Genomic DNA, 27649 nt, shown 5'->3' with positions numbered 1-27649 from the left:
AAAAGCTTTGGGAACATTCCTATAATAACTCCCATACAGCTTGGTTTAGCAGATATTTGGGCTTTTTCATTCTTAGCTGCTGAATTACATTTGGTTATCAACATGCATTATATCTGCTGTCAATTAGCTGTTATCTAACACCGTGAAATGACTTAACTCCAGCCTGTTTGGAGATCTGTCCCCAACCAGCACACCGCACAGCTTGTATCAGCTTGCAAAGATCCAGGCAGTTTTGTCACATTTATTTTTTTACTGGTGCTCATTACAGCTGAGGTCAGTTGTGTTTCCGTTGTAAGCCTAGGGATAACGGTGCGATCCAGCGAACTCTTTCTTGTGTAAAGTTAACAGGACTATTTGCATAAAAATCCTTACTCAGGGAGTAATTTGCAGGATAGCACCTTTACAACCTTAGCCCCAGGAGCAAGGCAAAAGCTAGGACTTGGAACAGCAATCTTCCAAAGCCATATTTTATCAGAGAAAATGATCAAAATTTAATGAGGAGAAAAAGGTACTTAATGGCTGTAGACAGTGTAATTTCAGCCATCAAAATGGAATCATCTTGTGAGACGTCTTGCTGCGGCCTTTCAAATCAATGGTACAGCTGGCAGCAGGCTCAGCAGTAGCAGGGAGAAGCCCTACAAGTCATTGGGCAAAAGTCCTAACCCCATGCAAAAAGCACATGGTGGGTCCATAGCTTTTAGCCGGATGGACCACTTGGATGAGTGGCTGGGGCTCTGTTCTCCATGAAATCCGTGCTTGGCTGTGGAGTCGTTGCATGACCACCTTTTATAAGCAAGCACAGTGAAACCCGGCTGCAAGGCACAATGGCCTTGCAACCATGGCCAAAGACGCTCGCATCTCAGGAGGGTTTTCAACTGCCTTCACAGCAAATGTTTCCAAGGTTTCACCAGCTCAGTTGTTTATAACACTGGAGACTCTCTGAGGCTCAAAGCTAGCCTTGAAAATCTGTTTACATTTTTAAATACATGCTGAAGTGTAAGCCCTGGGACAATTAAGAGAAGTTAGGTAGGCAAAACAACCAAAACAGAATCGAAAAAGGCCTTTAGGAAGTCTTGGGTGAGTGCGTCTGCACGTTGCCTTGAACAGCCCAAATGACAAACAGTAGCCTTCATATCCCAAGTCACATCTGAGAAAGGCAGCGGATGGGTTTGGCCATCGGTGAGCAAATATTAGTCCTGGACAAAGGCACTGCTTTATTTTCCCAGTGTACCAAAATTAGAGAACCCCCTAGTGCTAAATAATTTTGTTCCTGCCTCACTGTGAAAATTCCCAGTGTTCAATAGCCCTCCACAAGTTCTCATTTTATCCCTATAGTGCAGTGCTCCTGCAGTTAGATGTCAGCTGCAGTAGTGGTAAACATGTACACACTACTCATTTAAGAGCTTTTAAAAGACTTCTTACTGTGCCCAGAAATTACACCTGCGCTTTCTTACTTACCCATGCTGTTGTCTTTGGTTCTCAGGCTATATTAAGCCTCTTTTTTTTTTTTTTTCTTTCCTCCTTTAAAAGAGTGGGAAAGTATAAACACCTTTAAGTCCTGGCTTTCTCTCCGGCAAATGAGTTGTGCAGAGGGACAGAGACAGTTGATCTGAACAGAGGGAAAAAATATGGGTGCATTGCAGTGGGGATGGTAGAAGATGTCTGCCCTTCCTGAAGACAGTTGACTTTTCAGGAGCTCGGCGGTGTTAGCTGAAATCCCTGGCAGCTGCAGCGCTTGACTTCCCCGAGACGGGGCCCTGTGATATTCTGGCTGGCTTTTCTGTATCTAGAAATGATGAAGGGAGACAGAGCCCGCAGTACCTGCAGGAGCTGTGTCAGCGCAGGGGAAGGTGGATTTAAGGGTGCAACGAGGCATTGGCCTCTAATAAACTTTTCCATTGTAGGAGAATCTTTCAATATTAAAAGATGAATTCATAGAAACAAGAATAAGAGGAGATGTGGTAACATAACATGCCATATCTAAAAGACTCTGATTTGTTTGCATTATACTGCCAAAAAAAAAAGGAATTGAAGTAGAGGTCCTGCTAAAGTCAGTGGTCGAATTCTACATCAGTGACATTTGTCCAATATTTTATGCGGGAACTGTCACTCAGACAAAACCAAAAAAACCCAAAGAAACAAAAAAAGGAATCAAGTGCTTACATATCTGATAACACAATGGTGCTTTGGGTGGTGTGAAGTTGATCTGTGAAGCAGGTCAACATCTCTGATGCAGGATACGACTAAGAAAATAACTCACAGATTTTGAAAGCAAAGGGCTGGCATAGGACAGGTTTGGTACCTCCTCTCTGGCAGTGACAGGAGTGCCAGCAGCGAAACTTCACTGAATTTATCCGATCCAGCCCGCCCCAGTGACTGCCCTGTGAGTCCCTGCATGCACGGGGTAGCTATGGCTGCTGTCGGGTTTGGACCATGTCTCGCCAGGCTGCCACCTTCTGCAGTTTTTAACATGCTTGTTTTATGGTGCCGGGCTCAACATTTTTCCCAACGCACGCCCCATTTGCTATGCCAGCACTGGGGTTTACTGTTAAATATCTGCTGATGCACCTCGGCTGAGAACTTGGCCTTTGCATTTTATGCAATACATTTTCAAATAACAAAGCTCTTGCTCTGCATTTCACAGATAGTAGAACCAAGCCTCAGAGGCATCTGCGTTAATTATGTTTAAATCTTAAAAAATGCCTTCTGAACTCCCCCCTTGACTCATTGCAGCTCTTGAACCTCTGACTGATCATGTCGGGAGTGATCGGCAGGCAGATAGCTGGGCTAGGGCTCCTATTAACACCTGCAATTAGCACCGACAAAGGTGCTGTTTCCCCCACTCCCTGGAACTGCACTTCCTTGGCTGATTTTTTTTTTTTTTTTTAGAAAATCCCAGTGCAGTGTAATATCTCCCTGGTAGTCATGTTTCAGCAGAACAGCGAAGTCAGTGAGGTGTGACAGTGCTCTTTTTCCTAAACCTCTACTGAACATCCTTAATCAAGCTTTGCTTTTTTAAAAAATAATGGGTCTAATTCTCTTTTGTCTTACAGTATATTCATGCTTGTGTAATTCCATCAGGCCGTATCCTCAGCTCCTGTAAATTGGCAGAGCTCTTCTGACTTCATTTAAACCCCAGGAAGATCTGTAATAGCTAAGGATTTGGGCTGCTGATTTCCAGGCTATTCCTGATTTATGACAGCTCAAAAGGATAATGGGTTCAAGTTGGTTTTTTTCTTTTTTTATTTTCTTTTCTTTTTTTTTACATTAAATCCACACTCTTTACCTCATTTATGTCAAAAAATACACAAAGTACATCCAAGCAACTGCTTTTTTCCTGAGGTCTTGATCTTCCTCCATTCCTGCTGACCCTGTTACAAAGCTCACACACTCAGCAGCTCCTGAAAACATCCACTGATCTCCCTAAAGGCCCACAGGAGGATCAGAGCAAGCTATCAGGAAAAGTTGCCTTGTACCACTACCTACATTGCATTTTTTTGTCTTCTCTAATTTAGATGACGTCTTCCCATATGCAGACATACGATGAGATGTTGCCGTGGCTAGACTATGCTGTCTCCAGAGTCTCCCAGGAGGAAAGCCTATGGATGCTTCAGCACATCTCTGCCACAACCCAACAAAGACAACATGTCCTGGGCCATTGCTCTCGGTGAGTCCTGCAACAAAGCAGTCATGGTTTGTTCCTCTCTTTCCCTCCCTTCATTCCTGTGTTTGATAATCCTATGTCTGCTGATGGTAGCCACCATTCACAGCTCTGGGGATAGCAACAGACAGGAAACGAAAGTGAAGCGGACAGAGACAGCATGTTTCGTCTTGGGGGTGTCAAATTTGTCTTTGGTAAGATCCTGGCCAATTTGAAATACAAGAAAGATGTGAACCAAGAAAGAAATGTGTTGAAGGGCCGCTGGTTGCAAGTCCATTCGCGTGATCAGAGAGCACATATTTATAGTGGCAGTACTGCGGCTTGTCTGATATTAGACTGACGTTTAAATTAGGTACAGACTTGGCGATAACTCTGATTGCACCTGGGACTTCTGAGTGCAGCACAGGGCAAATAAATAATGATGTCTGTAGCAGTAGATAGAGATGCTGTTACTAACTTTGATACAGCAATGTGAAACACTGGGCGAAACATCACACAGGCTGACAGATTAGAGATTTCATAGGCTTCAGGTACAAGAATAAAGAAAATAAAACTTGAAATTAACTTTCTTTGATAAAAGTAGCCATCAAAGAGGCTTCCAAACACCGGTAAAACCACTAGGTGGTTTCCAATGGTGACTGCACCCAGTACTTCAATGTAGAAACATGAACTGTAGCAACTGAGCTGCAGTTCTAGAAACTTCCAACAAACCTGGGAGTTTATGGATCTGGAACACTACAGAATATACAGCAGGCAAACTTTTTCAGAGGGAAAGTGCCTAACTGTTGGGTTTGCACTGACTCACTGCGTTCAGAGACATAACTTGTGATCTATATTGTATCATACTGGCCATACGTACCTGCGAAAAGAGTCAGACTTGTTAATTTTGAGTTCTGAACTACCAGTTGTTCTGTCCTTCCTCATCTCCCTTCCCAAGGAGCGCCTCTCTGCAAGGACAGGAGGACAGACACGGTGAGGCAGGTACCAGAAAACTAGAGGACTGTTTGCATAAGCTTCCATGACATATTACACTGTATAAAATACTAAGATACATGCCAACACATTTTTGGGACTTCCACACAATGATTTCCTGTACAGGGAATCACTTCAGTGCTCTGGCACTCTCAAAGTTGTAAAGATGCAAAGTTGCCCACAAAATCCTTTGCTCCTCCCAGTTGTGCTTTGATGTCTTCATCAATCTGAGCCTCCAGGAACAGGACGTGTCTCCCAGATACAACTAACATGCACTCAGCTTTCTGGAGCACTTCATTTCTCTTTGTGTTTGGGGCTTAGCAGCACAAGGCAGAAGAATTTGGTATCATCCTTTTGGGAGGGCAAACCCTGGCACTTGAAACGTTTCCCTTCCTGAAGGATTATTGTCATTATTTATCACCCTGTAGATGCGGTGCCTTTGATGGTAGGACTCCTTGCTCCTGACCCCACCGATGACGTTACCAGAAGGAACACCACACCTGCGCAGTTGCTTCCTCTCAGCTGCTGACCAGCTTCTGCTAGTGATTTGGATGAGTAAATCAGCACAATTTTATGGAGTTCTGCCAGTTGTGATTCACCAATTGTTCCAGCACTTATGACACCAACGTTTCTGTCCCCTCGCAAGGAGCCTTTTCCAGCATCACTCCAACGCTGGAGAGAGCAGCTAGCTGCCTGCTGCCACCCTAGCGAGGCTCCCCACGCCGCTGTGCCCACCACGGGGGGCTGCACCAGGGAGGTAAGGTGCCGGGTGAGGGCTCAAACCAACACTTATTCAGAGTGCTAATTATTAAAAGCTAATGCAGCGTCCTCCCTCCACCCTCTTCCCAAACCTTTGGTTTCCCTGTGATGTTAAGAAATGGAAATGAAAATGGAAAGAAAAGATGCTGTTTTCAGCTGTTTTCTCCAACCTACACAAGAGCAGGACTAACCACCACTATAAGCTCGTGGCCACTTTTTTGTTAGCTTCAGCCTGATTCAGATACCACATCCTGAGGTGTAAATCACTGGAATAAAATGCTTCTGTTAGATGGAAAAAAACAGGCTCAGTTTGGTGTAAATTACCCTCCTGCTTGCTGAAGTGCCCATCAGCACTGCTTTCCAGGAGGGCAGGGATTCTCCAGGGCATTAGCTGTTTTCTGTTGTGGATAAAATGTATTTGCTGAAACTTGCTGCACATTCGGAGGCTTCTTTCAAGATGCTGGTTCATGAAACCAAGTGTAGGACAGTGCCCTGCCTCTCCCCACAGTACGTTATGGTTGAACTCATAGAAATAAAACAGTTCTTGAAGAACACTTGGTGAATCAACATAATTAAAAATCTTTCCTGCTGGGGGTTAATGATTTGGGTAGATTAACTTGATAATGTAATGTAAAATGTCGAAATCAAGAGTGTGCATCCAGAAATACTGGTGTAGCTCTGCAATGGGAGACAATTTTAAGTAAATAAACAGAGAAAGTATTTTGCAATTAAATTAAAGATGTTTCCAAACTACTGTACTTTGCTATAAAAAAACCATCATCTTGAAAAGTCAAGTTTCATTTATTTTAATTAGCACTGTCATGAAGTATTCCATTCAGCAAACACTGACTAACAAGCCCTTTTCCAGGCACCAATTTGAAGTGTGTGCATCAGAAAAAATGATCACAGACCCTTCACATGGTGTCTTCTGGGCTCAACTCACAAATAGTTGGGATCAGCCTCGCTCCACCAACATCAGTGTGGCATCCTGATTTCCATCAGGGGAAAACAGAGGCTTTAATCTCCCTGATATGCCCTTCAGGAGGTGATGCAAAGTCTACCAACATCCATCGGAAGATTCCTGTTGTCTTCAGAGAAATTCAGTTACAAAGCTGTGTGCACCAGGGTGAATCTCTGATCCCTTCCACTCTTCCCACGCTCGAGTTATTTAACTGGAGAGGCATCAGTATCAAATTGATGGAAAGTCAAAGTGATCTTGATCCTCCTTTGAGACTTATTGTTGAATTGCATTATATATAAGCAGAGAAGCTTTTTTTATTATTAATGGGATAGAAAATCAGAACCATCAAGGAAAATGATGTAAGCCCTATTAAGATGGATGAGTTTGAGTTAAGTCCATGTATTCATAACAAGACTGTTCCCTGTGACTACTGTAAAAGTGTATTGTCCTCGCAAAGGAAGACCTCACCAGGGTGGAAAAATGCTGGGGGAAATGGCACAAACTTCTCCTGGGGCAGCTGCCCTGCCTGGTGGGCAGTTGTGTAGACAGTGCCCACACGTGTCCAGGCAGAGGCTGCTAGGGGGATGATCCACTCCAGGGTGGTAAATCTGGGGCTGCCACCCCAGGAGCTAACCTTCCTCAGCATCTCTTGATTAAATCCCTTTCTCTGTCATCCAGCTTGTTTTCACATCTGCCAAGTATTGCATCTCCTTCTGCATGTCCAATGAGGGGATTATTTCGCAGGCTTAAATCTCACTACTAAAAAAAGAAAGTTACACTGATAAATACTTGTCTACGTGGGGAGGCTAGTGAGGAATAAACTGAAAGAAGTGTGAAGGGCATTGTCAGTTCTGTAGAAATGCCTCTTATTTCACATGGCTAGCATCACAGCCCAAGCGCTCAAAGCAGTCTTTGTGCAGCGCAAGGTATCCTCTGGGGACCAAGTGAGGACCAGCTATTCTGGGGTGCCCCTTTATTTAGGTAAACCCACGTATATAAAATCTGAGTATGCTCTTTTAATTTCATCCTGTTGCTCACAGCTAAACCCCCTCGTTCCGCCTTAATTTATCCCTTCTCTCTGTTAACACCCTTCAGATGCTTATAAACTCTTCCCCCTTCCTTGCCATTTAGCCACGCTTTAATCTTACCTCTTCATTCATTCATTCATCATAAATCAGTCTCTCCTGCCCCCTAATCAGAGCAGCGCGGCGGCTCTGCTGGGAGCTCCCTCCACTCCACGTGCCACTAACGAGCCGGACCAAGCACTGGCAGCCTGGCGGGTGGCACAGCACCATGCCAGGACAGATCCTTAACACCCCACCCCGGGGTGTCATGTTTTCTATGTGCTGTCCCCACATGCCCCACCGCCACCTTCTAATGCAAAATCAAGGTCTGTTTTCCTCCTGCTGGCAGCCCTACATATCTTATCCCCATTACTATAATTTGGGGAGGAATGGCTTTATCCAGATAATAATAATTTTCATTTCCCTATTCAGAATCTCCTCTTTTCTTCTACCTGTGCTGAACTGATTGAGCGATAAGGACATTCCCTCTTTCCTTCTTACCTTATAATAAGCACCAGCAAATCTCTGCCACTTTTGAACTGAGCAAGTGTGCACTCTGCACCTTCAAGAAGATCCAAATCCAAACATTATATGGCTGAAACAATTTGAGTGCTTAAAGGATCCACAGCTTTTCTCCCCACTCCACAGGGGGAGTACACACAAACCTACCTGGCAGCAGGTCCCTCCCCAAACCTTTACAGCAGCAGCATGACCCCTGAATACTCCCCATCTACGAAGACTCCCACATCTGATTTCCTCTCCACTGTTAATCTGCACTCTTACATAAAAGTTACTACTATTAGGTTGTCTTTCACTACGTTATTCCCATGCTGGATGCTTCTAACACTCTCAGCAACTTTCATCTTGGCACCCCAGAGTCAGGTCTGTAGCCCCTTTACTTTGAATTACACCAGCCTATGAAATCCTCCCCTGAAGAATATCTTTGCTTTTCTTCATGTTTGCACTCAGTGCAGGTGATGGGCGAGCTGGTCCCTGGCTGGTGTGTCCTTGGGCACTCAGGAGCAAGCCCAGTGCTAGATTTGGAGCCATAAGGAAAGTTGTCCCCCAGACCAGGGTGGCAGCATTTAGTTCTGCTTTATTTTCTTGCCTGCTCCTTAAGGAAATGGTGCAACTTCTCTCTGACGTTGCATGGTATTAGCCTCCAGACAAGTGATCTTTCCTGCCCTGTCTGCGGTACTTTACAGCTGCGTCTTTTCATCCTTCACTGCAAGCCTGCATTTGTTACACGGTAAGGGAAGCCCACCGCAGGAGGTACAGGGCATATATTCCATGCACTCCTCTGAATCGAACACAGAGCTCACAACCATCTGCAGCCATGGCAAGCTGGACTGGATGACTGCTATGAACACTCCTACTCTTGTGTTTCTACCCTTTCTCAGTTTGATTCATTTATGTTTCACCATCACTGGGCTATTCTGAATATCTTTTGTTCTGTGTCTGGTTCCTGTTGACGATGCTTTTCTGTTCTTCCATTATTTTCTCTATACAGGGGGACCTGGCCTTCCCATTAAATATCTGCTGCTAGTGACCATGACTACCTGTGTCTTCTCCTTTCTCATCATGGTGCAGCTTCCATCTACAAACACAGTCCTATTTCTGTTCTCCAGCTCCTCTTCAGCTGCTGGGAAGCTTTGACACCCTTGCTTACCACGTGTGCCTGCTCTTTTACCAGGAACCCGCTCCTTCCCCGTGGCTCTCCTGGCGTGACTGCCCGTTCCTCTGACCCCATGGAGCACAGGGCTTTCCCTGCTCCCTGCCTGGTGTCTCCCAGGCAAACTGCCCTGCTTTCCCCACTTCACCCCACCCAGCCAGTGAAATTAACTCGGCTCGCTCCCCAGTCCAGCTCACATTGTGTGGTTTAACGAAGTGAAATTGAGCTGAAGTCAGAAACAATTACTGCAGCTGACACCTCCCCAGTTTGTCACACAAATCTGGAAAAGGTACTGGATCAGGTACCTGTACGCTACACTTAAAGTGGACTGTTTCTCAGAACGTTAGTGACTCTGCTACTTTCAATGCCCAAATAGCACAAGATTTTTATTTTTTTTTCCTCAGCATGATGCACTGAACTATTCATGGCAATGTCACAGATCAGAGGGAGAAGGAGAAGGCTGAAACAAAGAGGGGAGCAGAGCCCGGGCAGTGGGAAGGAAGCTCGGTGATAAAAGAAATTGGTGAGATGACAGCGAGATGAGCTGCGATCTAAGCCCTCCTCATACCTTGTGTTTTTATACATACACTCAAAACATATTTCAGGGCTTGAGATCGTTTTCTCCTTTGTGGAGATCTATTTTGTCATTACTTTAGCTGACAGCTGTTGGGGAGAATGAAACACTTTGGTTAGCCTCAAACACCTTGATAAGCTCTCCTTAGGCTGAAGCACAGCAATGTTTTATTACAGCTGACACCAATCAAGGCAAATAGACAAAAGTGAGAATTTTGATTTGGAATCTATGAAACAAAGGAAATAAGTGCAGTGAATTTGGACCCACAGTTCAAAGGAAGGGGTAAGTAAGTCCCAGGCAAAGGTTTATCTTATCAACACCTTGTGATCTGGGAGAAATGTGCTGGTTTACAAGGGATTCTGCAGCCTCTGCAAAGCTGCTTGTGGCAAGATGAGTGCTTGGTACCATCTCTGTTCCTGGGATTTTGTAAAGCAGCCAAGGTCATCAGAAACCTGTGATGGGGGGTGGGGGGAGTGGGGGTGTTAAAAAACCAACTTTGACCTTGTCCATCATAAAGGATTGAGCACTTATGAGTCTGGTCCCAAAAGCATTAAATAACTGTATGTTTCTTCTAAGGCAGCACCTGTGGTCCTCTGCAAGCCATTACCCCCCTGTATTAAGCAGTATACAACGACAGAGAGACGTCACAAAGATGCTATTCCAAGGTAAGAGAAACCCTTGTCCTTTCAGCAGCTCTGATCCCAGCCTCTGCCATTTTAAGTGACCTCTGCATATCCTGGTGGGGCACTAAGCAAGAGGAAAACATGACAAGGCATCAGTGATTGACCTGGTTGGATAGCCAGAACAGGGTCATGACAAGAATTTTAAAGCAAGACATGATGGTTTAGAAGTTGAACTTGGTTATGTGGCAGCGAAGCCCCTGCCATCAGGGGAGCTGCCCTGGGCTGGCATCCATGGGAACGGCACAGGAACCGGCCCACAGCGCTGGCAGGGAGTTACAATGGGGCTGGAGCAAGGAGTTACAATGGGGCTGGAGCAAACATCTACGCTGACCTGCTCGTGTGAAAAAAGGCGAGAAATTTTCACAACAAAATGTGGAACTGTTTGAAATTCACAGTTCGTCACAGCCCATTGTGAATTCAAGAACAGGCCTTCTTTCAAAGGAAATTTCTGTGATGGTGTATTAAGAAAAAGAGGCCACTTTCTAGTAAAAATGGTGAGCAAGCAGGCAGCTCCTGAGTGAGGCTTTGATAACACCAGCCCATTTTCCATGACTTTGGCATTAAAAATACAGAGAAGTGCAGTCTGTCCAAAGTTTGTACAGAAAACAGATGTGTTGTCAAGGCTGTGAATGAAGTAGGAGACACCTAGAGAAAGGCATTTCTACCCTCCTTTCAGTGAACGCTACCTGAACATCTGCTGAATAGCGAGTGTGTGTTTAAGATACGAAAGGAACTTACTCACACATCCACACACAGAGAATACACGTCCTGAGGGCTGTACCCATGTTGCAGCAGGTTTCATTGCTCCAAATTGGTATTAAGGCCATTTGTTTGTGCCAGTGAATTACACCGCTTTGCTTTTTGGCCCCTGAGGCATTAACAGCAGCAAAAAAGTCACCTCAGAGCCCCCAAGGCAGAGCCAACCGAGCCACCTCCCAGCGTTGCTCTGCCACCGCCATCTGGGCACGGAGATCTGTTTGAAAAATAAATAAAGCCAAATCTCGCTTTGTTTTCCTGTTGTCCTGAATTTCACACTGCCTTGGAACAGCTTTGCCTCCGCACTTTGAGCTTTGCGTAAGTCTTAAAAATAAGGAGGGAAAGGAGAAGAAGAGGAGGGGTTCCCTGTAGCCGGAGCGGGAGCATCCCTGTAGCCGGAGCAGGAGCATCCCTGCCGCCGGAGCGGGAGCATCCCTGCCGCCGGAGCGGGAGCATCCCTGTAGCCGGAGCAGGAGCATCCCTGTAGCCGGAGCGGGAGCATCCCTGTAGCCGGAGCGGGAGCATCCCTGTAGCCGGAGCGGGAGCATCCCTGCCGCCGGAGCAGGAGCATCCCTGCAGCCGGAGCGGGAGCATCCCTGCCGCGCCGGGGCCGGGCACGCAGCGGAGGCTCGGGGCGCTGCTTGGGCTGCCCCGGGCTTTGTGTGACTTAACAGTGACATCCAGCGGTCACCGAGGTCCCGCTGGCATCGGCCTGCCCGGGAAAACACACCAGGTCCCTTCTTTTAGGGTTACTGTTGGCAGCAGCAGCTGCTCCCCCTGGCCCAGGTGCCCCCCCGCAGGCTCGGTCCCTCCGGATCCGCCGCTGCATCCCCGTGTGCCTCCTCCTCCTGCCCTAAAGCTTCCCCTCCTGCCCTAAACCTCGGAGTCTAAAGTCATCTTAAAATCATCCCGCTTTTCCTCACTTTTATAACCCCTGTGTGTTTGCAGCATCATGAATATTACTCATAATTAAGCTGCTCTAAATATAAAAATAAATCGAAAACGTATTAAACGTTAGATCACAGAAACTTTTCCTTCCACTAGTTATTACACTAAACACAAAAATAAGCAGTTTTCATCTCAAGTTTAACATTACAGGCATATTTTTACATGATAATTTGGTTTTCAAAAAAAGTCTAACTGTGAAGTTTAATGATACCACATGAAGCAGCTTGTCAGTTCATATTTATATTCAAACCTGAGTTTTCACAGTTCCCAGTGTGTTTCTTTAGTATTTTGTTGAAGATACTCTGACAGTCTTTCTCCAAACTGTCTCTAGGAAAAGCAGCATGAAAACCTGCAAAGAAACAAAAAGCTTCCTCCACTCCTGGCTCAGGGTTTGGATGCTGGAGGAGACATTTCCTACACGCACACAAGGCTGATGCTCAAAAGGCTCCAATGTTTGGCCGCCGCAGCGCAGCCCTCCTGGCTACGCTCATCTCTCCCTATGGGCACCGAAGTCCCGGAGGAGTCCACCGAGGTTAAAAATACAGACATCCAAAGCATGGAAAGCTGCAGCCACCAGAGCATCGCTGAATCTGCCCACAGAGGTCAGGTACCGGTTCTGCGGCTCCCCTTTGCCCTGCTGCCGCCAGGCTGGCTGTGCGTACCCAGGCTGTGCGTACCCAGCAGAGGTATTTGGCTGGTGGCTTCTGAGTGCTGCTTTCAGTGCCGAGATGGATGCAGCCTGCCAAGCACAGCTTCAGCCTCCCGTGTTACAGCACCTGCCTTACCATGGGTGGCAAAACTTGAGCCATTACACATCTTCTGTTGCTCTACAGTGAAAAATAGGGGTCACCTCCCTGCTGCCAGGGGTTTGCAAGAGAAGGTGTTACTCTTGCCCTCATCCCAGGTGAGGACAAGTCACCGATCCCAGTCTGGCTGCTTTTATCTAAAGGGACATTTCAGTCTGCAGTTCCCACAAAAGCCACATGCGCTCTGAATGAGTCTCCTGTCGCTCCCCGAATCCCTCCTCCTCCTCAGCTGGTGTGGCAAAGAAAAAAGCAGGGTGGAAGGAGAGGATGTGCCTGAAATCATGGGCGCATCCCAAATCATGGCTGTGCAAGATGCGCGCCGAGGGTTGAGAAGGTAAAACCTGGGGCTGAACCCTGCCTCTCGTAAGTGGAACCTCCTACCACTGGGCACTAGAAATTCAGTGCAAAACACTTGGCTTGCCGGAGAGCTGGGATGCCTCCTCATCCCACCCCGCTCTCAGAGAAGGTCACCCCATGTCACAAGCGTGCAAGCAACACCCCACCCCCCACCCCCGCCCCGTCAGGAGCCAGAAGATGTATTTCTTTTTAATATAAGATGTGGAGGGTCTAAAATGACCACAGCTGCCATCGCATTAAAAAATATATGTCTACTCCTTCAATGTTTTGACATTAGATGTTCCTTTCTGTCTCTCCTTAGCTGACAGCTGCATTTCATGGTCTCATGTCCACTCCGGAAACAAAAGCAACCTTTTAATCCCAGCAATCCAGCATGAATGACCTCTCTCACCGCACCTACTGCTTCATGAGTGTTAATTTGTCCTGGTTTTCCTCTTCTCTCTCAGCTACACTGCAGGAGCCGGGGACAAGGTGACCAGAGCTTGGGTCCATCCCTCTGTGTGACCTTGGGTGAGTCACTTTGCTCCCTCCCATGCTTTGCTGTGTGACAGGGGGTGGGAGGCGCAGGGGTGAAGGAGGTGAAGTGATGGGCACTGCACACCGGGGTCTCAGCAACAATTCCCCCGTGCTCCCCCAGCCCCTCATGTCTGCTGTACACGTGCAACCACCGCTTCCCACAGCCCCGACCACAGGAGGCACGTGCTAATTCTTGATCAGCTTTTAATGATCTCAAACCCCTCTCCTGACTCAGGCAACAGCTAAATTTATCCCAAGGTTAGGGTGACTCTGCTGTACCGAAATCTATTTAAAGTCAAACCAAGCACGTAGGAATAACAAGTTGTTATACAACTCCAGAGACCAGGCAGCTCCCCGTATTCTTTTTTTTATGTAAAAGGTAATATATTTCCATATTTTGTACGTGCTAATTGTCAGGAACACTGTCAGATGGCTCAGCAAATTGAAAATGACAACACCAACCTGTTCGATCCATTAAAATCTCTCCAGGATAGTAAGGGACATTGTCAGCCAAGTAATGCTGGCATCCCTGTAGTAAAGCCATCTTGCTTCTTATTAATGACTGACTCCAAACGAGCAGATTTTTTTAGCATGCACCGCTCCATCACATTGTCCAGGAGGGGCACAGGCACAGTGTAAGGAAACCCAGAGGTTAAAAGAGAAGACTTTCACCCCAATGCAGACTTAATGAAGAGAATGGATGAGTAAAATTTAAATAGGTCCCAGGCCACACAGACAAGATAAAAGGTTGGGAATAGCTTTCTCCTCGTCCAAGGACCACTGCGGGAGTTTAGAGGGAATACAGTGCAGATTCTGGATCAGTCTTTTGTGAGAAAGAAGTGGTACCATTTTGAAAAACACCCAAGTCCCACCTTCAGGACAAGCTAAGGAAAACAGCAACCCAAACCCCACTGTAATTCAGCTCTGGATAGTCAGGTGTTTAGTACCTTGACCTGAACCTTAGCTCCTTTGTGCAGAAATACAAGCCAGCTCCAGTCCAAAAAGCTGTAGAGATAAGTTAGTGCAGTGCTATGCCCAAGCCAATATACCGTGGTATTTATTTCCAGTAGTATTTATTACCTTGGCCATGGTATTTCCCAAAAGCAGAAAGCAGCTGTGTATACCTTCCACACCAGAATTTCCAATGAGCCGGGACTGAAGGCAGAGAAAACGCATCTGTTTTCATCCATCCTGACAGACACATCCAAAATTATTTTGCTTTTGAAAATGTTGCCATAAAGCTGTTAATTCATTGTAGCCATGAGCCTTTCAGCCCATCCAAAAACCAAATGTGAAGATCCAGGTCTCTTACCCAGCTCATTGTGAGCAGGGACCGTTCCTCCTCAAAGGAGGGTAGCGCTGGCTTTGCTGGGGACTGTCATAAAACAAACAATAGCTCATTATCTTAATACTAATGGATCTCTAATACTAAAATAATAATTATTTTTTCACTTCCCTAGTATTTTCGGCACGCTCTTTGTCTCTGCAATGCTCTTGTGGGTATAAATATCTACTGGGATGGATCGCAGATGGAGAGACAGCATTAATTTAAAACAGTGATGGAATAATGGCTACAACACAGGGGAGAAACACAGGGCTGTTATTTAAGTTAGGAGTAAAATTCCCATTGTTTTGTGGTTTAGGGCTGTGGAACATGTCCCAGGAATAGCACTTTTTCTCCTTCGATATCCCCAGCTGCTTCACGTTAGTGTCTCACAAGCTAAACTGTTGTTCTGGGAATGTTGCAGACTATTAGTATGTCTTTATCTTTCATTTATGCCATCTTGTTTGTTCTCCTGGGCTGCTCTAAAGCAGGCTGACATTGCCAAAGGGATTTACTGCATGTACTTTGTATACACTTTAATTAGGTCTCCATTCATGTCTCTTACCTGACACTTACATAAGAAATCACTCATAAAGTACTAGCACAGTACGGAAATCAATACATGTCTTAAACACACAGTGACTTTCAGGCTGAAATTAAGTGCCTTCACCTACTCAGGCTGCGTCCACCTCCGCCTCATGGCATGGAGACATATGGATTTGCTCTGAGGGCTGTCCTGCAGCCAGGCTCAACATCTGCTGGTCAAGTAGCAGCATGAGTTGTCCCAAGCGCCAGGATCTCGGCACAGCTGGGATGGTGCATTTCCCATCTCCGCTCGTTTTGACACACAACAGCCACCGCCAAGGAGGTGTGCAGAATTAAAGCTTTAAACAAGGAATTGTTTCTTTCTGTCACTCCAATTTCATTTTATTGGACTGCCTGACAGCTCCAAGCTTCAGACATAGGTGGCAATGGTGGCTGAAACATAGCATTGTTATATTATTTTCACTTCAATTTTTGCTCGTGTGTCTAATAGAAATCTACATGATTAGGTATTTAACTTCCGTGCTCCATCAATGTGAGGCAGAAAAAATCCCAGCCTAGCACTCTGGGAATGGGGGTTTTCGAGAAGGGATTTTCTTCCAGCTGTCGGGTTATACGACTGCCTTTGTCTCTCCCTGGGTGAAAGGAGCCTCCTGTTCACTGGGCAGGTTATCTCCAGAGAGGGAAGGATGGATTATTATTTTGTTTAGGGGTGAACACTCAGCTTGCGGCAGCACTGTAGCTGTGTGCCCTTGCATATCCCAGCCAAGACCATTGCTGTTAGCAAGACTAAGCTTCCTAAGGCATTAGGAAATGCCTGCTTTGACAGTCATCTTGCAGGCTTGTGAGCACAGAATCTATAAGAAAAGTGGCTTCTTAAACTTAACCCCGCAACCTACATGGAGGAGAGACCACTGCAGTTTTGATTTCCAGGTGGTGTGAGACAGAGGTGAGAACCTTGCGGCTGCCTGGGCTGCTTCACTCCTGTGGGAACAGGGAGCCACCAAGAGTGTGAGACACACATGTATCTGCAAAGAAAACCAGCATCTGAAGTGTAATCACCTCCAGAAAAATAATTTATTCCATATGACATTTATATGGAAAAAATTTAATAAATCCTGAATAAAGATATGGCCTATGTAAACACATACTTCCAGAAATACAGGAATGTACATGACAGCTTCAGGTGGGTTTTTTTTTCTTTTTCAATAATAGATGCATAGTAGAACTCAATTTACTCTTGTTTGTTTTTTTAAAAGAAGATTAACTGGGTGCGTACATCCAAACAGGCTTAGGAGGCATCATCAGTCATTTACTGAGTTTTCCTTCATACTCATCCATTTCATTTTCACGTATCCTTTTCTTCCTGGCTGTGACATTCAACTCCAGAGCTGTTTCTCCTGCTTCCTGGAACCATGGTAGAGCCACTTAGAACTTACATCACAAGAGTCACTTTTTCAGAAGGGGGAAATTTCATCAAGGGCATCAGTTTTGACAACTGGGGACCTCGCAGAGACCAACAGAGCAGCCTTGTTATAGAGGTGACTAAACCAGGGTTGGAAGCCTAACTTTTCACTCCCATTTGGACTCCCTTTTCTTGGACTAAAACCCAAAAATCTTTTTTGGCTTCAATGAATGGTCCCACAGACTGGCCTCCCCTTCTCAGAGACACCAGGCTACAAAACCTTCCCACCAAGCAGCCCTATTTCATTTAACCTGAAATAATCACACCATAATCAACAGGATTGCTCCCAATACAACACGCTGTGCGATACAAGCAGCAGCACTTCTAAAGAGCAGAAATGAAAGACTACAGTTTCTGTGTCTGGACATTCAAAATCTACATTCAAAGCTTCAACATCAGGGGTCAACTTTGAAAGCGCAAATCTTCAAATCTGGAGAACTTTGGGGGGATTCCCATTCTTACGCTTCAGAGGAAAGAAATCCCTCTGCACACAAGCACATGCAGTAGATAATCTCATGCTGGAAATTAATTTGTAAGCAGTGTAATAGTTCCATTAATAAGATTAATGCCAGGTACAGCTCTATAGATTATTGAAAAGACAAAGCAGCCTGATCCGTGCAATTAGACTGAGATACCTGCGTTAATTAGGATGCTCACCTGACAGGAATGGTTACATCAAGCAGCTCAAGGAACTCAATCTCCTCCTCTGGTCTCATAATTCTTTCTGGTTTGTGCTGCCAATAGCTTTATCAGTTTTCTTATGTCATACATATTCAGGAAGAATAATAGTGTTGTTCTGACATGCAAGTGTAAAATCCTTTCTTTCCCTATCTTGGTTCTGATCTAAATGATAATCAAATATTCAGCATCAGTTTTTGTATCAGTTTATTTGAATTACGGAAAAGCTCCCCCAGAGGTCTGGTTGGTGTGAAACAGGGCAGCATGGGCTCACCTTGTTCAGACCCCGGCCACTTTTCCCCTTCAGCTGAAGGCAGAAACCACCCCAGCAGATTCCATCACGATGTCTGCACGTTACCCTCCATTAAGTAAATAGTGGAGTTCAAATAACAACCAAGGCAGGAGGTAACATACTTTCCTAATCCAGAAAGTCTCCTAAATATTTTACAACAAAACCAAAGAACACACTGCCCAAGCAGAGATCGCTGCTCAGGCCCACGGTGTGGCGATGCTTAGGGCTTTGTCTCAGCGGCGGGGCACCCTACCTGCCCTCCGCCGCCACGTGTGCCATGGCTTTCTGCAAGGGCTGCGCTGACTTCTGCATCCTGCTGATGCAGAGCCTGACACATGAATACAGATGAGGCCACTGGCACCTGGTCAGTGTTACCTTGCTTGTGTACCTCCAGGGCATGTTCCTTTGTTCCAAGGAGTTTACAATCCCATGGGGGTCTTCGCTTGCCCTGGTGGGCAGCATTACTGGCGGGTTTCTATCCTGCAGCGAGTTAAGCGCCGAGTGCCACGTCACCCGAACAGCCATCCTTGGGAAAGGAAATCACTCTGTTCTGCTCAGTTGTGCTCAGTCCCAATTACAAGCCAAGTATCTCAGTCATGAATGTCAAAACAGATACTATCTGGTTAAATGATACGAGATAGGCGCAGTTAAGCCATAAGCTGTCATGCACACAGAAGTGATTGACAGGAAAGCTGTCTCCTGATGGTACAGGGGAATTAGCTTAATACTTAAGGTGAAGTGATGTCTGCTTAGCAGAGCTCCTGTTGTTCCACAGCGGACATAATGCTGGCAGTGTTACTGCCACCACATGTTATTTTCTTTTTTTTTGTGTGGTTTTTTTTCAGAGAGATTACCATGCTTTTGTATATTTCTAAAAACATGTTGGGCCTTCTAACCTGCTGTGATTAATTTCCAAAAACCAAAGTTACAACTTAGACTAAAGAAATGTTATGGTTTTTATATCTCTGCATCACATGAGCTACATTGTGTTCAAAACCACCAGTCCTCTTTGGGGGTTGGTACCCTGGGCTCCCTTGAACAGCGTGATCTATAAACAGTGCAACACTCCTTTGATTTCTGTCTGTGCAGAGCTTTGGCCATTCCTAGTTATGCCCAGCTGTGAGATTAATGTGTCATTCTTGTTATGTCAAAATCACTGGCATGCTGTTCTGCTCATTTTGCTGAGCTACAGGAGCTGCTGGGCAGCGCTGGATCCTCTCCAACACAGATGAAAGGAAATATCGGGTGAACTAGAATTGGGGAATCTGTCTTTGAGATTTCACTGCTGAAGCTCTCAGAGTCACCTGCTTCATTTTGCCAGGCGCTGGAATAATTCCTCTCTCATCCTCTACTGTGAAGGTATTTGCTGAGAGCTTACGGATGAGAGGGAAGAGCCAGGTCAGCCAAAATCCGATTACCCGCACAGTCACCCCAAGCACTGACCTGTCCTAACAGGCTGCTGAACCCGTCTTTTTTCCCTCTTCCCACCAAGCCGTGGAGCAGGAGGATGCCCGAGGGCTGACACAGGTCCGTGCTCGGAGCAAGGGGCTCCAGCTGCACCCTGCGTGCAGGGCACGAGCACCCACCACAGGAACAGATGAGTGCAATAGCGCAGCAGCACGAGGAAGGCATCCTTGTGTGATGGAGGGGCAGATGTGACTTTCCACTGGTATAGCACTTCTAGAATAAGAGTAGAAGAAATAACGAAAAACACTCCAAACCATAGGAGCTGGATGTTGAGTCCAGTCCTTCATTCAACTTTGAAACCTCTACGATCAGCTATGCTGAGGAGCGTCCTCCTTCCAGCCCACCTACCTTTGGTTTGTAATGCCCCCCTGGAAATGCAGAAATCATTTACTGGGTGGAGGGAAAATTGTAAAGATCTTTGGATGTTTTTCTGTCCAATTAGAAAAAAAAAAAATCTTACAAAACGGGGGGGGGGGGGGGGGGGGGGGGGCTGTCAGCAAGTTTCTACAACCTGAACTGCCATTTCTTGTGTCTTTATGCCCAAGCATTTGCAGCCTATTGGAGCCACAAATCTGAACCCCTTGCATATCTAATGCACAACTGGCCAGTAAGGCTGGACTGTCTATTCCAGTCCCAGATACACTGAATTTTGTAAAGACCTCACTCTAACCTAGCTTTATGAGAGTTAAATCCTTCTCTGGATATTTCCAGATCAGTAAGCATTTGAGGTTAACTTGCACCTTTCAGACCGAAAGTGAGATTTGGTCTTTTGCTGAAAGTGCTTTCCCTCAGGCACGCAGGTACCCCAGTAAGTGCCTCAGCAAAGGGGGTTACTGGAAGGAGCATGAGCTTCTGCATCCTGCTCGTCATCTGTGTTTTCATGGCACTGGGACACTCCAAGCAGTCTCAGAAGCTTCCCACACTGGTGCAGGCGCACACCAGGGACCCACCATAAAAACTCAGGTGCCTGCGATGCTCAGACTCCTATGTTTCTCCAAGTTATATTTGAACTCTGTCCATGATGTTTGTCGAAGAGCGAAGTATTTGGATAGCATTCCAGTTTCCTATGTTTGAAATGTTCTCACTCTGCATAAATTTGTCAGGCCTGAAGATTATATTAAACATAAACTCGCACAGGGACATCACGCAGCCAGCCTTCCCTCCCCCATACACACTTGAATAGACTTGCTAAGTGCACAGACAAGGAACCCTTTCAGCCCGAGTTCATGAGTCAGTGAACCAACCCTGAAATGCAATTCCAGTCCTGAAAGTGAGATATGCTCTCATTTTACTCTAATATCTGCAGTTTTACTAGCTTTTTTTTTTTTCTTCTTCTTTTTTTGCCCTGGTGTTTTGCCCTGATGGGCCTTGTTCTTTATTGCAAAGAATTATATACTTGACGAAATAAAATCGGGGGGAAGTCTGAGAGATATCTTAGGAAGTCTTAAATGTTGCCAGAAGGCCTGAGGGGGAACAATTTAGCTGACAGATAAATCGTTGTAATAAGTGACCTGACATTTCTTTTGTGTTGACCATGTTGCACGGTGAAAACTGACAAAATCCTGTTCCAATTGAAAACACTTTCTCCTGGTTGTATAGCTGGTTGATCCTTAAAAAGACCCACATTTTCCATCCCATAGCAGAAGAGCTCAGCTGTAGCTGTGTGCTCATTATTCCCAGCTGGCTCGTGTTATTTTTCAGCTGTTCTCATTCTGGGCTATTGTTCTAGTTCACCTTAAACCAGTGACACCAACAGTATCTTTGAGGATAGCAGTGGCACCATTTTCTGGGCAGTTGGGGACTTCAGAGCATGAAAGCCAAATAGATGGAGTTGATCTGCAAAAGTCAGCTTGTAATCAGTAAGATGATACATTTCAGGTGGGAAAATGCTGAATAGTTATTCCAAAATGCTTTGGGATTAGGTAAAATGTACTTCCCATCCTATTCATCTATAATAAGTCATTGGTGCTTTCTGTATGATTGAATTTCATTTCACATCTGTGTTGTATATTAAGATTCACCTGCATTTGTGCAAATTTATTATTATTTTTTTTTTAGTCCAAAGACTATTTCAGAAAATTTTGTGGTTTTTAAAATAAAACAATATCAGCACAGAGGGCAACTGGAGCAAACAGTTCTCTGGGATATGCCTCCTGTTAAAGAGCTTCACTTGAAAAGAGAATTGTCCTTTTGGGGAGGCTGAAATGCACTATGCAAGAGGGAAGCCAGAGAAGTTTGCGGTGGGGTGCAAGTGGTCTGCAATCCTGAGGGCTTTCCTGAGGGCACAGGAGGGAACCTCAGCCACTGCCATCGCTGGATACTCCAGGAATGTGTGGGCACTTGCACAAAACAGTGGTATTTGAGAGGGGGGGGGAATAATACAAGCTCAGTCCCACAGTATCTTAGTTAGCTTTGGGATTAATGAAGAAAGGGTTAGCAAGCTAAGTAAAGAGAAAATGCATAAACTTCCTTATTTAATTTCCTTCAGTTTGTTTGGGCAGTATATGCACACTGGTGGCAAGCAGACTGAATTTACAGTGTTGTTTTGTTTGTTTGTTTCTTTGTTTCCTTTTAACTTTGCCAGACCTTGAATTGAACATAGTGTATTCAGGGTCTCCTTTAAGAACTAAGTGCAACAGTAACAGTGTGAATAAGCAGGGCTGTGATAGTGGTCTAGGTTTGGAGGGCCCAGTGCCAGAGCATCAGAAGGGTAGCAACAGTCTTTACCTCCTCCAGAAAGGGCACGGACTGTGCATGATGTCCCTGCAACCCCCGTGCCCGGTCCTCCACGCCCTGCCGTGGGGCTGGCCGCTTGCAACTCAAGGCAGGGCAGAGCTCAGGTCGCACCTCGTGCTGCATGCATAACTGCGTGGCTGCAATCCAGACGCCTTCACGTTTTCCACGCTCTCTGGGATGCAAACCTGCTTTCCTTGTTTACTATCAGCTCTTAAGTTTCCCACAACAAAAGTCAGCCCATGCTGGGAAAACCCCTACCACGTGTGGCTGTTAGCACCACGCTTTTCCAGGGGCACCCTCTGCTGCAAATAAATCTGCCAGTCTCCAAGGTTACTAATAATTTCAGTGCATGATTTGTATAATGATGGGGGGGGGGGAAGTAGCATAAAGATATACATTTTGCCTTTAGTAATTCCTCCATCTGTTGATAGGCCTAGCAGGGTGTGATGCTCAGCCTCTACAGATTTCAAATTAAAGGTTTGCCAAGATACTTAACTGAGTTAAAGGCAAATCAAATACAGCAGCTTTAGCAAATTACAGCAACCGCCCCATTGTTTGACTTCCACAGACTATTTCAAACCCTCAGATCCTAAAGCAAAGCAAGACTCAGCTTAGTATTTTAACAGTATGAGGTTCAGAGCATTGATTACGGGTGGGACAACTGGTCTTTTGGGGTCAGAGGGGCTACGGTGCACCCTGTCGATGCTCAGCATACTCTCATCATCAGTTAGGCGTGTTCAAGTACTTTTTAACCATTACTTGGGTCCCACTTACAGAAATCACTTACAAAACCTTTTTTAAATCATCCAATTGATATGAGTAAATAGCAATCGTGTTTTATACAGTAATGAACATAGGCGTGGTATAAGTTGTCCAAGAGTGATAACAAGAAAGTAATGCCTTTTCCTACATAGTTAATGACTCATGAAATAGCATATGGATGAATTAGCCACCACAAACGTACAGGTAGCTGAGCAATTACCTCAACATAATATTGATTTTAAGGATTAACAACATTTTCAAAATTTGTATACTTCCAAGAGTTTTCACCAGATGTCCAAACACCTAACTGTGTGGCTAGACTGAAGACTTAAATAAGAATCTGAGTTGAAATAAATGTCCTATTTCCTACTCTTTAATCTTGTTTGAAGCTCTGGGAGTCCTGCCGTTCTCAACAACAGTTGGTAGTCAACAAGCAAATAAAGCCCATGTTGTATTAGTGGATTTTATTCCCCCCTTAGGACCTGAACATTTTTTCTTTTCTTTAATGTTCAGACTGAAACACTTACTGCATAATAACAACAACCTGAGTCAGATGCAAGATGCATAACTGTGAAAAATATGTTCATTGCTTCCCATGCAGCCTGCCAGTTTGGGAAAGAGAGAGCCTGGCTTACGTTCAAGGTTTGGGGATTGTATCATAATTTTGAATGGAGCCCAGGATGCATCTGAAATGGGAAAGTCGAAGAGCCAGGGGGCTTTATACTATTAAAAGTACTACTGGAAAAATACGAAATGGACAAAAAAAAAAAAATATATCAATCGGATGAAAGCTGTAATTAGCCTGTGTGAGTTCCTTGCAAGAAGGACCGTGCTGAATGCTTGGTATATACAGTACTGAGCTGGTGCCAGCTCTCCTCGTGCTGCCTCGCCCAGCAGAGAGGACCACAGGGACTGGCTTCCTTGTTCTAGAGGAATCGAATCAGTGAAATCCAGCCTAGAGCCAATCCCTTGCTTTAATCTCTCTTTTGAATGACAGACCCCCAACTTGGATCAGCATGTCCAAAGACATTGTTTTGGTTTTACTTAGGAGAAGGCTGACAGGAGGAAACGCTTTGTTCCTGGGCTCTGTGGGTACTTCCAGCCAAGCTTGTTGTGATGGCAAGCAATGTGCGATTCTGAAATAAATATCCCTTCATTCATTTAAGTAGGAAATAAGTACAGTTGTATACAACAAAATAATGGAGACACGCAGAGATCAACACCTATTAATGCAAACTGTGTCTTTATTCTGACATAGGAGGAAAGTTCATTTAAGCTCCACTTCCCCCATCAGCTTAATGCTAACTGTGCCCAAAAGCGTGTGTCCCAGACAGAGTGCCAATGGGCAAGAATCAGTGGTATTTTCCAGATGTAAACTCATGATCCCCATCAGTCTGCCACCATGTTTAATGATGGAGCCAGTCAACACAGGTTCTTGACTGAAAGGGTGGCAAGCTCAGAGTCTTCTCCTAGGGGTTTCTTTCTGCGGGTCTTGGTGCTGATTGGATGTTCTCAGGACTTTCCACGTTTTTTCTTGATAAGGAAAGACCTTCAGTGACTTTTCCTACTGGTTGTACAAAGCCAAAATTCAGCTGTTTGTGCTAATATGGTATCACAGCTTCTTTTGCAACTGTCGTCATAGAAAAAGCATTGACACAGTTTTAGGTGGGCCCAATAAAAATAAAAATAGAATGAACTCTCAAAGGGTAAGTCTGTAGGAATGCATTTCCCTCTCTGGCTACGGCAATGACCTTACAGCACTGCAGATTGCCATTCAGGCAGAAGCAACTCTTGCTTCATGTGACACAGGATTCTCACATTCTCACTTGCTTCTTCTGTGAGAGGTGAACCTCAATTTATTATCCAGGAGCTGGTATCCAAGCCCGCACTCTGCATGCAAACACCTCACTTCAGCTTTGGTACCTGTTTCAGCATCATGCAACTTGCTGATGCCAAGCTCCCTGCGTGACATGTCACCGTCCCTAAGAATGCTGGCCCTGGGTACCACCACCCCTGCAGTCCTGCTGGGACAGCGACAACATCTCTCTCATGGTTTTGTACCATGAAGCCAGTGCCGACAGTCATACTACAAAAGGAGAAATTGTTTCCTTCAGTTATGTTTGAAGAAACAAATGAAGCCTGAGCCCCAGTTGTTCTCTGGTTTCTCTGGCCAGGCCCTGGTCCCTACCAGTAGTCAGAGGTTCAGCTCTTCAATATGGCCTTCACTCAGTGACCCTGTTTGTACGTTTTGTGCTGCTTTGCTCCTCCAGCTTGTGTATCTTCCCAGTGGTTTTCTAGCTAGATATTGAGACCATTAATGATAGAAGCAAGGAAAATTTGGCAGAGTAAGCTAGGTATTATTATTTTTTCTCAAGACAACTAACGCTATTACATGTGCACTGCCTGCTGAAATCTCCTCTCTTTTTTTCCCCTCTTTGTTAAACCATCTTGAACAGCATCTGTCTCGTTCCAAGAAAGCTGTGAAGCAGCCTCTTTCCTGGGTAACACTTCTTTGGTCTGGCCTAACTTCTAGAAGTTATTTATTTTCATACCCTGCATGCGCTAATTCGCTACTGCAGAAAGGAGCAGACTGAGAAATGAAGAGGTTTAAGCTTACATATTTCACCTTACACATTTAGTAGCCAAAGCGTATGGCTGGCCCAGCTCTTTCTGCTGGTGCACAGCAGCAACCTGTTGAGCCACGATAAATTAATTGCATTTCTAAGCTCTCAGTCTGGTGCTTCAGCTGCCTTTGAAGGTGCAGCCTTCCTTCTTTGCATAGCCTCACAGCTTGATTGTTTCATCAACTTATAAGTGAACTTTTCCTGAGGACTTTCAGCTCTCCATATGAACTCTGGGCATCTTGAAAGGTCCAGCGAAGCAGCTATGTATAGATGAGATGCCCTATGAGTCAAGGCCAGGCCCTTTTCCACATTTTAGAGATGATGAAATGAAGACATCTCCTGTATCTGACTCATAAAAGAGATGTTCTGTTTCCATTTTCCTCTGCTTTCACTGAACAGAGGGGTTGAGCCCGGTATCGCGCAGCAGTCTATTCACCTCTTCCACTGTCTACATGGAGAAAAGGGTCAAGAGGGGGAAAACATAGAAAAGTTAATCCATGGAGGAATTCCTGCTCTAGCATGGGCAGTGGAACAGCCTACAGTGACAACGATAATCAGATTCACTCCTCATCTTTACTACTAGCAGGAGGGAACACAGAAAGTTTCCCAAATTTTATTATCTTTTCTGCAAAGCTGTTTTGAGAATCCCTGGGCCACTGACAGAACAAAAAGCCAGGAGCCACGGACCAGGGAGGCCCAAACCTGCTGCAGGGCTGCATGTGTTCCCCAGCCAGTCTTGGGTTTGATCCCTGGTTTAATTCTGAGGATACGCTGGCTGAGATATCCAAGATACTCTCCAGTTTTCTTCCTGGATGCTGTCACATGGGGATTGTCTGAATGTCACCTAAAACCATGAAACTGCAGCTGTGTCACCTACGCAATGGGACCGAAGTGCTCCTGATGACCAGAACACGGCTGTTCGTTTACACCTACCCGCCTGCTACATCCTCCGTGGGAACCTTTTATTTGATCTCAGTTATTCCAGCTGGGCAAATTTTTCACCATTATGTTCTTTTTCCTCCTCGCTCTCGACGGGTCAGCAGCACTTTAACACAGCAATGCTGGCCTGTCACCGTGTCCATGAAGTGCTGCAGTCAGCAGGCTGCTCCAGCAGAACCTCTTCTGCTCCCCACCGAGCAGCACCGCCCCAGAGCTTGATCCAGCCTTTGAATATCAGAGATACGAGGATCCTAAGGCTGGACGCTAGCTCAAGTTCCCTCAGTAACAGCCCAGCGTCAGCCCAGATGAGCTGTCAAGCTGGCTGATGATACTGTTTTAAATTCACGATAATATATTTTTCTAATTTAATCTCTAAAATGGAAGTGCACATTTCAGCTCATGATTTCCAACTTATCTTCTATTTCCTTTCAGCTTTTCAATGTTTCTGAAATGCCTTATGCTACAGGCAAAACACACTGATTATGATGGGGCTTTTCTTTTAGCAGCTGCCACTGAGCAATGTCACACATGGAGAAAATGGGAAGTTGAATCTGCCCAGTTGTGTCAAGCATTTGAAAAGAAGAGAGGAAAAAAGACCACGTGGTAAAAAGCAGGTGGCAACAGTTGCTGTTGAATCCTGCTCCAAGGAAAAGTACAGGAAGGATTTTTTAAGAATTTAGACATGGTGAAGCTCTACAAGCCAAGTAATCTAATAAAAATCAGCCCATCAAAAACGCATGGTGTTAGGCACAATGACTAACTGAGATTTGGCTTAACAGCACCAAGATAAATGCATCTGTGTATCTTTGAGAAGGAAGGGGAAGAAAGGAAAAAATTAATTTCTATTGTGTGTCTGGAAGAAGTGTGGCCAAAACCTCATTTATACCAATGTAGCAAAGTCCACCCCCTGCACAACAGGGGCAATTATTTTTTTTTCTGTCCAAGGGGCAAGTGACACCCTAGAATTTCAATTTTGAAATTAAGTACGTCTGCCTCCCCACTTGCACATTGTAGCTTTCCGAAAATACTAATGATGTATATGTTTGCTGATCCCATCTTCATCATTAACACCCAGACAGACAATTGCAAT

This window comes from Falco cherrug, chromosome 14 (genome assembly GCF_023634085.1).
Source record: "Falco cherrug isolate bFalChe1 chromosome 14, bFalChe1.pri, whole genome shotgun sequence".
In the NCBI taxonomy this organism is placed as follows: Eukaryota; Metazoa; Chordata; class Aves; order Falconiformes; family Falconidae; genus Falco; species Falco cherrug.
This window is presented reverse-complemented; position numbering follows the sequence as displayed.